Raw genomic sequence first — 16,726 nt, 5'->3', positions numbered from 1 at the left:
ATTTTTTGCCAGAGAGAAAGAGAGAGAGAGAGCACAAGCAGGGGGAGTGGCAGGCAGAGGGAGAAGCAGGCTCCCTGCTGAGCAAGGGGCCCGATGCGAGGCTCGATCCCAGGACCTGAGCGAAGGCAGATGTTTAACTGACTGAGCCACCCGACATACCAAGAGAGACTTTGAACACATTATATAGCATTATAATTTCCCTTAATTAAAAAAATTGAAATGTTTTCATTTTTAACATAATTGAACAAGAGCATGATTTTTTATATTTCTTATATTTTATGTTATCTTATTTATTTATTTATTTTTTAAAGATTTTATTTATTTATTTTGACAGAGAGACAGCCAGAAAGAGAGGGAACACAAGCAGGGGGAGTGGGAGAGGAAGAAGCAGGCTCCTAGCGGAGAAGCCTGATGTGGGGCTTGATCCCAGAACTCCGGGATCACGCCCTGAGCCGAAGGCAGACGCTTAACGACTGCGCCACCCAGGCACCCCCGTGTTATCTTTTTTATACTTTGGTTTTATTTTTTACTACTTTTCCTCCCAGCTCTATTGAGATATAACTGACATAAAACATTGTTTAAGTTTGAGGTGTACAAACATGATGGTTTGATACATGTATATAACTTAAAGTGTCTACAACAATAAGGTTAGGAAGGTAGCGCATCTGTCACCTTGTATAAGTACTATTTTTTTGTAAGAACATTTAAGATTTACTCTCTTAGTAACTTTTAAGTATATAATAAATATGCTCTTGTTATATTTACCATGTTGTATATTAAATCCCCAGAACTTATTCACCTTATAACTAGAAGTTTGTATCCTTTGGGCAACATCTCCCTATTTCCTCCACTCTTGGCCCCTGGCAACCATCAGTCTAGTCTCTGTTTCTATGATTTGGCTTTTTTTAGATTTTACATACAAGTAAGATCATACTGTATTTGTTTTTCTCTTATTTACTCAGCATGACACTTTCATGGTCTGTCCATGGTGTCATAAATGGCAGCAGTTCTTTTTTTATGACTGTATAATATTCCATTGCATATATACACACACCACTTTTTATTTAAATTATTTTTTAAAAGGTTGAAACTCAATGCCCAGTGTGGGGCTCAAACACATGACCCTGAAATTGAGTCTTATGCTCTACTGACTGGCCCAGGCAGGTGACCCTATATACGTGTTTAAAAAAATTATTACTGAAGAATAATTAATATACAATGTTATGTTATTTTTTGGTATACAGCATAATGATTTGACTTTTTCTTTAAAAAAGATTTATTTATTTATTTTAGAGAGAGAGAGTGCGAGCAAGTAGGGGGAGGGCAGAGGAAGAGGGAGAGAGAACAAATCTCAAGCAGATTTCCCACTAAGCACAGAGGCCGATGTGGGGCTTGATCCCCCAGCCAAGGAGATCATGACCTGAGCCAAAATCAAGAGTTGGACACTCAACACACTGAGACACTCAGGCATCCCCTCGTTTATTTTATAACTGGAAGTTTGAACCTCTTAATCTCTTTCACGTATTCCTCAGCCCCCCAGCTGACCCCACCTGGGCAACCACTAGTTTGTTCTCTGTATTTAAGAGTCTGTTTTTTTGGTGTGTGTGTGTGTGTGTGTGTGTTTTCCGGATTCCACATGTAAGTGAAATCATATATTTGCCTTGCTCCCTCTGACTTATTCCACTCACATTAGTACTCTTCAGGTTTATCTGTGTTGCATATATATGTAAGAGAATATTACTATATTCCACTATGTAATGTATTATATCTATATTTGTATGTGTATATATATGATATATATATATATATATCATATATATATGTCACTTCTTTATCCATTCTTCTGTTAATGGACACTTGGGTTGGTTTTATATCTTGGCTATTGTAAATAATTCAGCTGTAAACATAAGGGTGCATATGTACTTTTGATTAGTTTTTTTGTTTTCTTTAGATAAATACTCAGTAGTGGAATTACTGGATTATATGGTATTTCTATTTTTAATTTTTTGAGGAACCTCCGTACTGTTTTCCACAGTGGTTGTACAAATTTACATTCCCACCAGTAGTGCACAAGGGTTGCTTTTTCTCCACATCTTTACCAATAATTGTTATGTCTTGTCTTTTTGATACTAGCTATCCTGGACAGGTGTAAGGTGATATCTCATTGTGGCTTTGATTTGCATTTCCCTGATGATTAGTGATGTTGAGCATATTTTCATGAACTTTTTGGTCATTTGTATGTTTTTGGAAAAACGTTCAGATCCTCTGCCCATGTTTAACATGAATTATTAGCCTTTTTGCTATTCAGTTGGATCAGTTCCTTGTATACTTTGGATATTAACCCTTATATGGTTTGCAGATATTTTCTTCCATCCTACAGATTGCCTCTTCATTTTGTTGATTTTTTTTCTGTGCAGAAGCTTTTTTAGTTCAGTGTGGCCTCACTTATTTATTTTTGCTTTTGTTGTTTGTGGTTTGGGTATTATATCCAAAAAAACTTTTGCAAAGACCAGTATCAAGGAGCTCTTCCCCTATGTTTTCTCCTAGGAGTTTTTTGGTTTCAAGTATTATATTTAGGGGTGCCTGGGTGGCATCTGCCTTCGGCTCAGGGTGTGATCCCAGGGTTCTGGGATCAAGCTCTGCTTCGGGCTTCGTGCTCCACTGGGAGCCTGCTTCTTCCTCTCCCACTCCCCCTGCTTGTGTTCCTTCTCTTGCTGGCTGCTGTTCTCTCTGTCAAATAAATAAACAAAATCTTTAAAAAAAAGTATTATATTTAAGTATTTAATACATTTTGAGTTAATTTTTGTGTGTAGTGTAAGTTAGGGGTCCAGTTTCATTCTTTCACATGTGAATATACAGTTTTCCCAGCACCACTTATTGAAGAGATTATCCTTTCTGCGTTGAGTATTCTTGGCTCCTTTTCAACTATTTTTTTTAAAAGACTTTATTTATTTATTTGATAGAGAGAGGGCGGGAGAGCGCAGAGGGAGAGTGAGAGGGAGAAGCAGACTTCCTGCTGGACAGGGAGCTCAATGCAGGGCTTGATCCCAGGATCCCGATACCATGATCTGAGCCCAAGGCAGAGGCTTAACCAACTGAGGTACCCAGGTGCCCCTCCTTTTCCAAATATGAGTTGACTGTATATACATGGTTTATTTGTGAGCCCTTGATTCTATTCCATTGGTCTGTGTCTGTTTTTATGCCAGTATGATAGTGTTTTGATTGCTATATTTTTGTAGCCTAGTTTGAAATCAGGGAGTGTGATGCTTCCAGATTTATTCTTTCTTGAGATTGCTTTGGCTATTTAGGGGTCTTTTGAAGTTCCTACAGATTTTAGAGTTGTTATTTCTATTTCTGTGAAAAATGCAATTGGAATTTTGACAGGGATTTCATTGAATCCAAAGATGGCTTTGGGTAGTATGGACATTATAACAATTCTTTTGATCCATGAGCACAGAATATCTTTCCATTCATTAGTGTCTTCTTCAATTTATTTAATCAATGTCTTATAGTTTACAGTGGACAGACCTCCTTGGTTTAATTTATTCCTAAGTATTTTATTGTTTTTGATGCTATTATAAATGGGATTATTTTATTTCTTTTTCAGATAGTTTATTGTTAGTATATAGAGATGCAACTGATTTTTGTGTATTGATTTTGTAGTGTGAAATTTCACTGACTTTGTTGATTAGTTCTAACAGTTTTTGAGTGGACTCGTAGAGTTTTTTGTAGATAAGATCATGTCATTTTGCAAACATAGACCATTTTACTTACTCCTTTCCTATTTGGATGACTTTATTTCCTTGTTGCCTAATCGCTCTAGCTAAGATTTCCAGTACTACATTGATAAGGAGTGGTGAGAGCAGCATCCTTGTCTGATTGCCATTTTGGAGGAAAAGCATTTAGCTCTTCACCATAGACTGTGATGTTAGTTATGGACTTGTCATACATGGCCTTTATTATGTTGAGGTATGTTCCTTCTACACCCAATTTGTTGAGGGTTTTTATCATGAAATGGTGTGGAGTTTTGCCAGATGCTTTTTGTGCATCTATTGAGTGGATCATATGATTTTTATCCTTTATTTTATTAATGTGGAATAATGTATTTATTGACTTGTGTATGTTGAGCCATTCTTGCAACCCATGGATAAATCCCACTTGGTCATTGTGTATGATCCTTTTAATGTGCTGTTGAGTTTGGTTTGTTAGTGTTTTGTTGAGAATTTTTCCATCTATATTCCTCAAGAATATTGGCCTGTAGTTTTCTTTTCTTGTAGTCTTCTCATCTGGCTTTGGCATCATTATAATGCTGGCTTCATAAAATGAATTGGAGGGTGTTGCCTTCTCTTCATTTTTTGGAAGAGTTTGAGAAGTATTGGTACTAATTCTTTAAATGTTTGGTACAGTTCATCAGTGAAACCATCTGGTCCTGGGCTTTTCTTTGTTGGGAGGTTTTTGGTTACTACTTCAATCTCCTTACTAATAATTGATCTGTTCAGTTTTTCTGTTTCTTCATGATTGAGTCTTGGTAGGTTGTATGTTTCTAGAAATTTATCCATTTCTTCTGGGTTATCTAATTATTTGTCTTATAATTGTTCATGGTAGCCTCTTATGATCCTTTGTATTTCTGTGGTGTCAGTTGTATGATTTGTATTTCTATGGTATAATATCTCCTCTTTCATTTATAATTTTGCTTATTTGAGTCCCTCTCTCTTTTTTTCTTGGTTGGTCTAGCTAAGGTTTGCAAAATGTTTTAATCTTTTCAAAAAAACCCAGCTCTTTCACTGATTTTTTCCCATTGTCTCTCTTNGCTAAGGTTTGCAAAATGTTTTAATCTTTTCAAAAAAACCCAGCTCTTTCACTGATTTTTTCCCATTGTCTCCCTCTTCTCTTTTTTTTTTTTTTTAAAGATTATTTATTTATTTATTTGACAGAGATAGCCAGCGAGAGAGGGAACACAAGCAGGGGGAGTGGGAGGAAGAAGCAGGCTCCCAGCAGAGGAGCCCGATGTGGGACTCGATCCCGATCCCGGAACACCGGGATCACGCCCTGAGCCGCAGGCAGATGCCTAACGACTGTGCTACCCAGGCGCCCCTCTTCTCTATTTTATTTATTTCTGCTCTGATCTTTCTTATTTGCTTCCTTCTGCCAACTTCAGGCTTAAATTGTTCTTCCTTTTCTAATTCCTTGAGGTATAAGTTAGTTTGATTATTTGAAGTCTTTTTCCCCATCTAATGTAGGCATTTACTGCTATAAATTTCCCTTTTATAGCAACTTTTGCTGCATCCCCTAGGTTTTGATATATTGTGTTTTCATTTTCATTTGTCTCAAGATACTTTTGATTTCTTCTTTGACCCAGTGTTGTTAGGGAGTGTGTTGATTAATTTCCACATATTTGTGAATTTTTCATTTTCCTCCTGCCGCTGATTTCTAGTTCTATATCATTGTGGCCAGAAAAAGACCCTTGATATAATTTCAATCTTCTTAAGTTTACTAAGGTGGTTTTGTGGCTCAAGATATGATCTCTACTGGAGAATATTCCTTGTGTGCTTAAGAGGAATGTATGTTCTTGTGTTGTTAGATGAAATGTTAGATTGAATGTTCTGTATAAGGCTGTTAGGTCCATTTTGTCTATAGTGTTTTTCAGGTATGCTGTTTCCTTATTAATTTCTGTCTGGATGATCTTTCCAATGTTGAAAGTGAGGTATTCAAGTCCTCTACCAGTATTGCTCTTTCTCCCTTCAGTTATGTTAATATTTACTTTAAATATTCAGGAGATTTAGTGTTGGGTTGCACATATATTTGCAATTACTGTATCTTCTTGGTGAGTTGATCTTTTTATCATTGTATGGAGACTTTTCTTTGTTTTTTCTTTGTCTTTTCTGACTGATTTTGACTGAACATCTATCTTGTCTGGCATAAGTATAACCACTTTTTCTCTCTTTTGGTTGATATTTGCATGAAATATCTTGTCCATCCCTTCATTTTTAGCCTTTGTGTGTCCTTAAAGCTAAAGTGAGTTTCTTGTAGGTGGTATATTGTTGGATCCTGTTTTTTAAATCCATTCAGTTCTGTGGCTTTTGAATTTAGTCTATTTATGTTTAAAGTAATTATTTTTTTTTGGAAGAGGTATTTATTTATTTTAGAGAGAGAGAGAGAGTGCAAGCATGAGGGTAGATGGGCAAAGGGAGAGAGAGAAATCTTAGGCAGATTCCATGTTGAGCATGGAGCCCGGTGTGGGGCTTGATCCCACGACCCTGAGATCATGACCTGAGCTGAAATCAAGAGTTGGGCTCTCAACCAACTGAGCCACTCAGGCACCCCAAAGTAATTATTGATAAATAAGGATTTACTATTGCCATTTAGTTAATTGTTTTCTGAATGTTTTTAAAATACATTTGTTCATGTCTTCCCCTCGTGTTGTCTTCCTTTGTGATTTGTTTTTCATAGTGGTATGCTTTAATTCCTTTCTCTTTATCTTTTGTGTATCTAGGGTTTTTTTCTCTGTGGTTACCATGAGGCTAACATAAAACATTTACAAATATAACTCTATTTTAAGCTGATACAGCTTACCTTCAACTGCATATAAAAACTCTACACTTTTACTTCCTCCTCCCCAGATTTTATGCTATTTATTTCATAATTTACATCTTTTCTTTTTTAAGTATGGGAGTTATACAGGTGTTTGCTTCATTTATTTAATTTAAAGTTCCCTTTATTTGTTTAATACCTTTTTAAAAGTAATCTCTACCCCCAACATGGGGCTCAAACTCATGATCCCAAGATCCCAAGATCAAGCATCAGACACTTCACTGACTGAGCCAGCCAGGTGCCCCACTTTACATCTTTTATACTGTGTATCCATTAACAAGTTATTGTAGTTGTATCTATGTTTTAGTATTACTGTTTTTTAACTTTTATACTAGAGATAAAAGTGATTTACAACTTACTAATACAGTATTATGGTATTCTGAATTTGACTATATGTTCACCTTTACCAGTGAATTTTGTACTTTTATGTTTTCATGTGGCTACTTAGTGTTTCATTTCAACTTTAAAAATTCCTTTTAAAACGTCTGTCTAGATATGTATAGAGCAAAAAGAAGAGAAAGGTAGAGTACGTTATCATTCAAGGAATAGGCAGAGGGTGGAATTGGTGAACAAGACGGTTACTTCGTCATTTTTAGACCTTGCTTCAATCTAAAAAGGATTTGAAATAATTTGTATAATACCATAGTGTTAAAACTAAATAAAAAATCAAGGTTATAGGGATGTAAGGATAATGTAGGAAGATGAAGCCTTTGATTAGGATAGAAATTCATATTACATGGTCTTGCACATTTGTTAAATATAGGTACAGATTAGGCTTTGGAATTCCTAGTAGTAGTCAAGGCATTGTGGAAATGTGACCAGTTTGAGATTCAGAGTATTCATTCAAAAAACAGTTCAGTTGTTCAAAAGCAGCCCTAACAGGGTCCTCCCTGAGTTTTGGGGAGGTGAATTCCCAGAGAACAGGGCTTTGCACAAGGGTGGACTGGGCAGGAGATGCCATGGACCTTGCTCTTGGGGAGGGTTCTGGCAGATGCCTCCTTAGCCAGAGCTTGGAACAGACTCACAGCCAGCGAAGTGAGTTCAAGTTTAATGGGTGAGGTGAGGTGAGCTACCTGGGGGGGGGGTCGGGGGGCTCATGACCCAATTCAGACTACTTTCCTCTGTCCTGTCCGAAAGAAAGAAAGAAAGAAAGAAAGAAAGAAAGAAAGAAAGAAAGAGAGAAAAGGAGAGAGGAGGGGAGGGGGGGAGGAAGGAAAGAAGGAAGGAAGGAAGAGAGGAGGGGAGGAAGGAGGGAAGGAGGGAAAGAGCCCAGTTCAGTTGTTTAGGATAAGCAGAGGTTTTTCCTGGTAATGAGATTTGAGAGAAATTTCTCCGCCTGAGTTATCATAAAAGGGGAATTATGCAGTGTGGTAGTCTGTTATCTTCCGTGGACACTCCAAAATAAACACAATATATATATTACTTCTCCTTAGAACTTCTCTCAATGGAAGCCATGGCTATAAAACATTATTAAAATGCTTCTATGAGGGGCTAAAACAAAGCAGTTTAAGTGTGTACCTCTCTAATAGTGTTTGTTGTGGATAACTTCTCTTAGGTAGCCAAAGGTATTAAAGTGAAAACAGGTCTTTCTTGCTTAAACCAACCATGTAGGTTGATTGAATTGATGACTCAATACCAGACATATATAAAAGAAAAAGACTCCTTTTACTGGTATCTTGGGTACTGAAGGAAATAGAGGTACCAGCTGCTTGTTTCTCCTAATCTTCCGTTCTAAACATTCATGAATACTAGTATTGTTGGCAACAGATGAAATAGTCAGGCTATGCTGGTCTCTGCTAAAGTCCCTGAATGGAGTATATAAGAAGAGTGGGCATGAATATGTAACATGAATAGGGCAAATGTGGTACGCTAATTTCATCTGAAACTGGTGACTCAGACTCAGTTTTCTAATAGATATTTCCCTCTTCCCTGGACCATTTCCCCCAAGAAGTAAGAGATTAATTAGCAAATGTGCATTTGGAGGAAGAGGAGTTTGTTTTGGTCTCAACTGCTTTATTTTTCGAAAGGGGACAGAGTTTAGTATATTAAATTAAAACATTCAGAAGATTCAGATTTGCTGACCAGTAAAGTACGTGTTGTCCTTAGTTTTTTTCTCAGTGTACAAACATTTATGAAAATCATTCTTGTTTTCTCATCTGCTAAGATGAGGTAATCATTATAGTATCTTTAAATAAATTTCCCCGTATAGTATGTCTTGATTTAGAAAATTTACGGAACTCTGAGGAGCATAAGTACTATATATTTTTAGAAAATTTTCAACGAATATTATTTCTTGAAACTAAGTATTTGATAAGAATTGAGTAAAAAAAAGTTCTAAGAATATATTTTCTTTTTTAATCTTTTAAATTTTTAAAAAAGATTTTATTTATTTGAGAGAGTGAGAGCACTTGAGAGAGAGAGAGCAAACACTAGTGGGGGCAGAAGGAGAGGGAGAAGCAGGCTCCCCGCTGAGCAAGGAGCCCGATATGGGGCTCGATCCCAGAACCCTGGGATCATGACCAGTGCCAAAGGCAGACACTTAACCGACTAAGCCACCCAGGTGCCCCCTAAGAATATATTTTCTATAATGAACCTGGACTGAATGTTTTCATTGCTGTAGATTAGGATTGGCAGACTTTTTTTTTTTTTTAATTAAGGGCCAGATAGTAAATATTTTAGGCTTTGTGGGTTATACAGTCTCTGTGGATACTCAACCCTGCTGTTGTATTGCAAGAACAACTTCAGACACTATGTAAATGAAAGTGTTCTAATAAAACTTTATTTATGGATATCATAGCTTGAATTTCATATAATTTTAATGTGTCATGAGACATTTTTATTATTTTGATTTTTTCAGTAATTTTAAAATGTAAAAATTATTCTTAGCTCACTGGTCATACAAAAACAGGTGGCAGGTTAAATTTGGCCCATAGGTTAACAAAAGGCAAATGAGAAGGAAGAGTTAATATCCCTCTTTTTTTGTAAAAATTTTTTTATTATATTATGTTAGTCACCATACAGTACATCTCTGGTTTCTGATGTAAAGTTCGATGATTCATTAGTTGTGTGTAACACCCAGTGCACCATGCAATATGTGCCCTCCTTACTACCCATCACCAGCCTAGCCCATTCCCCCGGCCCCCTCCCCTCTGAAGCCCTCAGTTTGTTTCTCAGAGTCCGTAGTCTCTCAAGCTTCATTCTCCCTTCTGATCACCCCCACTCCCCTACCGATCTTCGTAGTTCTTATGTTCCATAAATGAGTGAAACCATATAATTGTCTTTCTCTGCTTGACTTATTTCACTTAGCAGATCTCCTCCAGTCCCATCCATGTTGCTACAAATGTTGGGTAATCGTTCTTTCTGGANAAATGTTGAGAATTCGTTCTTTCTGATAGCTGAGTAATATTCCATTGTATATATGGACCACAGCTTCTTAATCCAGTCATCTGTTGAAGGGCATCTCGGCTCCTTCCATGATTTGGCTATTGTGGACAATGCAGCTATGAACATTGGGGTGCATATGGCCCTTCTCTTTACTACGTCTGTATCTTTGGGGTAAACACCCAGTAGTGCAATGGCTGGGTCATAGGGTAGTTCAATTTTTAACTTTTTAAGGGACCTCCACACTGTTTTCCAGAGTGGCTGTACCAACTTACATTCCCACCAACAACGTAAGAGGGATCCCCTTTCTCCACATCCTCTCCAGCAATTATTGTTTCTTGCCTTGTCAATTTTTGCCACTCTTACTGGCATAAGGTGGTATCTTAGTGTGGTTTTGATTTGAATTTCCCTGATGGCTAATGATTTCGAACATTTTTTCCTGTGTCTGTTAGCCATTTGTATGTCATCATTGGAAAAGTGTCTGTTCATATCTTCTGCCCATTTTATGATTTGTTTATTTGTTTCTCGTGTATTGAGTTTGAGAAGTTCTTTGTAGATCTTGGATACCAGTCCTTTATCTGTGGTGTCCTTTGCAAATATATTCTCCCATTCCGTGGGCTGTCTCTTAGTTTTTTTGACTGTTTCCTTGGCTGTGCAGAAGCTCTTTATCCTGATAAAGTCCCATAAGTTCATTTTATCTTTTATTTCTCTTGCCTTTGGCGATGTGTCGTGAAAAAGGTTGCTCTGGCCGATGTCATAGAAGTTGTTGCCTATGTTCTCCTCTAGAATTTTGATGGATTCCTGTCTCACATTGAGGTCTTTCATCCATTTGGAGTTTATTTTTGTGTATGGTGTGAGAGAGTGGTCAAGTTTCATTCTTTTGCATGTAGCTGTCCAATTTTCCCAGCACCATTTATTGAAGAGACTGTCTTTTTTCCACCGGATGTTTTTTCCTGCTTTATCAAAGATTAGTTGCCCAAAGAGCCGAGGGTCCATTTCTGGGTTCTCTATTCTGTTCCATTGGTCGATGTGTCTGTTTTTGTGCCAGTACCATGCTGTCTTTGTGATCACAGCTTTGTAGTACAGCTCGAAATCCGGCATTGTGATGCCCCCAGCTTTGTTTTTCCTTTTCAACAGTTCCTTGGAGATTCGGGGCCTTTTCTGGTTCCATACAAATTTAAGGACTATTTGTTCCAGTTCTTTGAAAAATGTCCTCGGTATTTTGATCGGGATAGCATTGAAAGTGTAGATTGCTCTGGGTAGTATGGACATTTTAACTATGTTAATTCTTCCAATCCATGAGCATGGAATATTTTTCCATCTTTTTATGTCTTCCTCAATATCTTTCAAAAGTGATCTATAGTTTCTAGGATATAGGTCCTTTACGTCTCTGGTTAAGTTAATTCCAAGGTAACGTATGGTTTTTGGTGTTATTGTAAATGGGATGGATTCCCTAATTTCTCTTTCTTCAGTCTCGTTATTCGTGTATAGAAATGCAACTGATTTCTGGGCATTGATTTTGTATCCTGCCACCTTACTGAATTGTTCTATAACTTCTAATAGTTTGGGAGTGGATTCCTTTGGGTTTTCCATATAGAGTATCATGTCATCTGCAAAGAGAGACAGTTTGACTTCTTCTTTGCCGATTTGGATACCTTTGATCCCTTTTTGTCTTCTGATTGCTGTTGCAAGGACTTCTAGTACTATGTTGAATAATAGTGGCGAGAGTGGGCATCCTTGTCGTGTTCCTGATCTTAAGGGAAAGGCTTCCAGCTTTTCCCCATTGAGAATAATGCTTGCAGTAGGCTTTTCATAGATGGCTTTTATGAGATTGAGAAATGTACCCTCTATTCCTACACTCTGAAGGGTTTTAATCAGGAAAGGATGCTGTATTTTGTCAAATGCTTTTTCTGCATCAATTGAGAGGATCATATGGTTCTTGAGTCTTTTCTTGTTGATATGATGTATCACATTGATTGATTTGCGAGTGTTGAACCATGCTTGCATCCCAGGTATGAATCCCACTTGGTCATGATGGATAATCCTTTTAATGTACTGTTGGATTCTATTAGCAAGGATCTTGTTGAGGATTTTGGCATCCATATTCATTAGAGAAATCGGTCTGTAATTCTCCTTTTTGAGGGGGTCTTTGCCTGGTTTGGGGATCAAGGTAATATTAGCCTCATAGAATGAGTTTGGTAGCTTTCCTTCTGTTTCTATTTTTTGAAATAGCTTTAGGAGAATAGGTATTATTTCTTCTTTGAATGTTTGGTAGAATTCCCCAGGAAAACCGTCTGGGCCTGGAGTTTTATTATTTGGAAGGTTGTTTATCACTGACTCAATTTCTTCATAGTTAATTGGCCTATTTAAGAAATCTATTTCTTCCTGTTTCAGTCTTGGTAGTTTATAGGTTTCCAGGAAGGCCTCCATCTCTTCCAGATTGTTTAGTTTTTTGGCATATAGCTGTTGATAAAAGTTTCTAATAATCCTTGCAATTTCAATGGTGCTGGTCGTGACCTCTCCCTTTTCAGTCATAATTTTAATAATCTCAGTCCTTTCTCTTTGTTTTTGGACAAGTTTTGCCAGTGGTCTATCAATTTTATGGATTCTCTCAAAGAACCAGCTTCTAGTCCTGTTGATCTGCTCTACTGTGCTTCTGGTTTCTAATTCATTGATTTCTGCTCTAATCTTGGTCAACTCCTTCCTTGTCAGTGGGTTAGGCCTGTCCCTCTGTTGCTGTTCCAGTTTCTTGAGGTGAGAATATAGAAACTGCATTTTAGATTTTTCTATTCTTTTGAGTGAGGCTTGGATGGCTATGTATTTCCCCCTTAGGACTGCCTTTGCAGTATCCCATAGGTTTTGGACCGTTGTGTATTCATTCTCGTTGGTCTCCATAAATTGTTTAATTTGTTTTTTGATTTCCTGGTTTATCGAGTCATTCTTGAGCAGGATGGTTCTTAGCCTCCAAGTGTTTGAGTTTCTTCCAGGTTTTTCCTTGTGGTTGAGTTCCAATTTCAGAGCGTTGTGGTCTGAGAATATGCAGGGGATAATTTCAATCTTTTGGTATTGGCTGAGACCTGTTTTGTGTCCCAGAGCATGATCTATTCTTGAGAATGTTCCATGGGCATTTGAATAGAATGAGTATTCTTTGGTTCTGGGGTGTAGTGTTCTATATATATCTATGAGGTCCAACTCGTCGAGTATGGCATTCAAAGCCTTTGATTCTTTGCTTAGTTTTTGCCAGGGTGTTCTGTCTATTTCTGATAGTGGGGTGTTGAGGTCCCCTACTATTACTGTGTTCTTATCTATATGTCTCTTTATTTTGGTTAAGAGTTGGCTTGTGTATCTTGCTGCTCCCCTGTTGGGGGCATATATATTAATAATTGTCATATCCACTTGTTGAATACTTCCTTTAAGAATAATATAGTGCCCTTCTGTATCTCTCTCTATGGCCTCTAGTTTAAAATCCAGTCTATCTGATATGAGAATTGCTACTCCAGCTTTCTTTTGAGGTCCATTTGCGTGGAAGATGGTACTCCATCCCCTTACTCTAAGTCTGAATGCATCTTTGGGTTCAAAATGAGTCTCTTGTAGACAGCAAATGGATGGGTCATGTCTTTTTATCCAATCTGCAACCCTGTGGCGTTTTATGGGAGAGTTTAAGCCATTTAGATTGATAGAGATTATTGACAGATATGATTTTAATGATGCCATTTCTCTTTAAAGTCTTTGTATCGGTTGTGACTTGCTGCTCTGTATCACTCTTGGGGCCTTTTTACCTTTATAGAGCCCCCCTTAATATCTCCTGTAGGGCTGGTTTCGTGGTTACGAAATTGGTTAATGATTGGCGATTTTGGAACGTCTTTATTTCTCCATCAATTCTGAATGACAGCTTTGCTGGATAAAGGATCCTTGGCTGCATGTTTTTCTCTGAAAGAGCTTTAAAAATGCCCCCCCAAGCCTTTCTCTCATTCCAGGTCTCTGTAGACAGGTCTGACGTAATCCTGATACCTTTGCCTTGGTACGTGAGAAATTTCTTTGCCCTGGCCGCTTTCAATACTGTATCCTTGGATCTAATATTTGCGAATTGCACTATGACATGCCGTGGCGTAGGTTTGTCCTGGTTGAGCTTGGATGGGGTCCTCTCTGCCTCTTGGACACGAATGCTTGTTTCCCTTGCTAGATTAGGGAAGTTTTCAGCTACAATTTGTTCAAATATCTCTTCTAGACCTCTGTTTTTCTCCACCCCCTCGGGGATGCTAATGATTCTGACATTGGAACGTTTCATTGAGTCACTAATCTCCCGTAACCTACATTCCTGAGCGTGGATTTTTTTGAGTCCAGATTCTATTTCAGCTTTTTCTTCTACTAACCCATCCTCCAATTCGCTGATACCGTCTTCTGCCTCATTCACCCTGGCCGTCAGAGCCTCTAGTTTTGACTGCATTTGGCTCATAGAATTTTTAATTTCTTCCAGATCGGTCTCATTTCCGACCTTAGAGATTCTATATTCTCATTAACATTTTTGTTAATACTTTTTTCAAGTCTACACATCATCTTGACCATTGTTACTCTGAATTCCATTTCTGATAATTTGGTTATATCCATATCCATTAGTTCTGTGGCAGATGCCACAGACTCATTGTCTTTTCTTTGCTGGGGGGGATTTCTCCTTCTCATCATTCTGATGAGGAGAGGTTGCAGGGTTGTCCAGAGCCCAAATTATTGACCGGGACCCAGACCGTGTGCCCTTGTTTTATAGGGATCTTAGGGATGTGGGCTTCTTGATTTTTCAGCCTGCCTTCTGGGGGAGGGGCCTGCCGCGCCGATACTCAGGCAACCCTATTTGGATAGAGTCTCCGTGTCCCCTGCGACGGGGGGATGGGGATGGGCACACTGTGAGCTGGTATTTCCAGGTTTTGTTCTCTGGCAGCTTTCCCTGGCAGTTTGCTGTGCCTCTTCTGAGAGTCAGAGCAGCAGTGGCCTAATCTCAGCCTCTGTCTCAAAACAGAGGGATTGCGGACTGTTCTTCACTGATGTTCTGGACACTTTAACTCTGTTTCTGTTGATGTTTCTCAACCCTGCAGCGTCCCGGGATGTGTGCCCCACACCCGGCGTCCCAGCCCTCACTTCCAGGGCCAGCGTGTCTCTGTCCTTTGTGTTTCTAACACTGCCAGCCGCTAGCTGCCAGTTGCCCCCACGCGCTCCCGGAGCTCCTGGTCTCAGTCTGGTTCCAGTGAGCACACCGGAGCTCCATTTCAGTCTGGAGGCACGCGTTCCCCGGCTCACGGTCTCAGTCTGCTCTCTCGTGGGTGCTGGTCCGCGAGTCCGCCCGTTCCCCCATGCAGGTGGCTACTGCTTCCCGGCGCCCGAACGCGGCAGCTCCCTCCCCCTTCCGTTTATAGTCTGAGATCTGTGCGCGGTTTCACGGCTCCCCGCTTCGTACCTCAATACTCAGCCTTGTGGATGTTCATTTGCAGAGATCCAGATGTATCTTCCTGCATCTCAGGCTGATTCCGTGGATGTTCAGGCTGGTCTGGTACCTATCCAGCTCGACTCGGGACACCTGAAAAATGGGTCCCCTACTCCTCCGTCATCTTGACTCTGCTGAGTTAATATCCTTCTGCAAGAATTAACTGTCCACTCAAGACTCGTGTCCAAATAGGTGACCATNACCTGAAAAAGGGGTCCCCTACTCCTCCGTCATCTTAACTGCTGAGTTAATATCCTTCTGCAAGAATTAACTGTCCACTCAAGACTCGTGTCCAAATAGGTGACCATCCACCTCTACCTGAGTTGGACTGGTGGAGCTCCTCCAAACAGTGTGAATTTTCTTCATAAAATAGTTATGGGTATATAAGAATGATTGTGAACCCAGAGTTCTAACGCATAAAACATGACTTCCTATTAAAATTTCAGCTTAGAGAGTTGAAAATTTAAAAAGCATAGTTATAGAAGTAGCTGAACTGAGGAGAGTAGAAACTGAAAACCTCAGGGAGGATAAAGATCAGGAAGTCACTGGAAGAACCAGGTTCTCATTGTCATTTTTTTTTAAAAGATTTTATTTATTTATGTGACAGAGAGACAGCCAGCAAGAGGGGGAACACAGCAGGGGAGAAGGAGAGGAAGAAGCAGGCTCCCAGCCGAGGAGCCCAATGTGGGACTTGATCCTGGAACACCAGGATCACGCCCTGAGCCGAAGGCAGATGCTTAACGAATGCGCTACCCAGGCACCCCCTCATTGTCGTTTTGATTTGTGTTTCCCTGATGATGATTGATGTTGAGCATCTTTTCAAGTATCTGGTAGCCACCTGTATATTTTCTTTGGAAAAATGTCTATTCATGTGTTGTGACAATTTTTAATTGGATTGTTCATTTCTAGGTGTTGAGTTTTATAAGTTCTTTACATATTTTGGATACTAACCCTTTATCAGATATGTCATTTGCAAATATTTTCTCCCATTCCATGGGTTACCTTTTAGTTTTTTTGTTTCTTTCATTGTACAGAAGCTTTTTATTTTGATAAGTCCCAATTATCAACAACACAGAAAACAGCAGGTGTTGGCAAGGATGTGGAGAAAGTGAACCCTCCTGCACTATTGATGGAAATGTAAGCTGGTGCAGCTGCTCTGGAAAACAGTATGGAGGTTCCTCAGAAAGTTAAAAATAGAACTCCCCTATGATCCAGCAATTGAACTATTATGTATTTACTCAAAGAATACAAAATACTAATTCAAAGGGATACATGCACCCT

General features: G+C 38.9%; 1 protein-coding gene across 1 annotated transcript in view; it reads left to right on the top strand.

The window, feature by feature from the left end:
* The window catches only part of C14H14orf39 (chromosome 14 C14orf39 homolog), a 60,701-nt gene that overhangs the window by 9,072 nt on the left and 34,903 nt on the right, over window positions 1-16,726 (top strand). The window lies entirely within an intron of this gene.

The sequence above is a fragment of the Ailuropoda melanoleuca genome, chromosome 14 (assembly GCF_002007445.2).
Source record: "Ailuropoda melanoleuca isolate Jingjing chromosome 14, ASM200744v2, whole genome shotgun sequence".
In the NCBI taxonomy this organism is placed as follows: Eukaryota; Metazoa; Chordata; class Mammalia; order Carnivora; family Ursidae; genus Ailuropoda; species Ailuropoda melanoleuca.
Note: the sequence above shows the minus strand (reverse complement) of the source record. Positions and strands in the feature narration are given on the sequence as shown.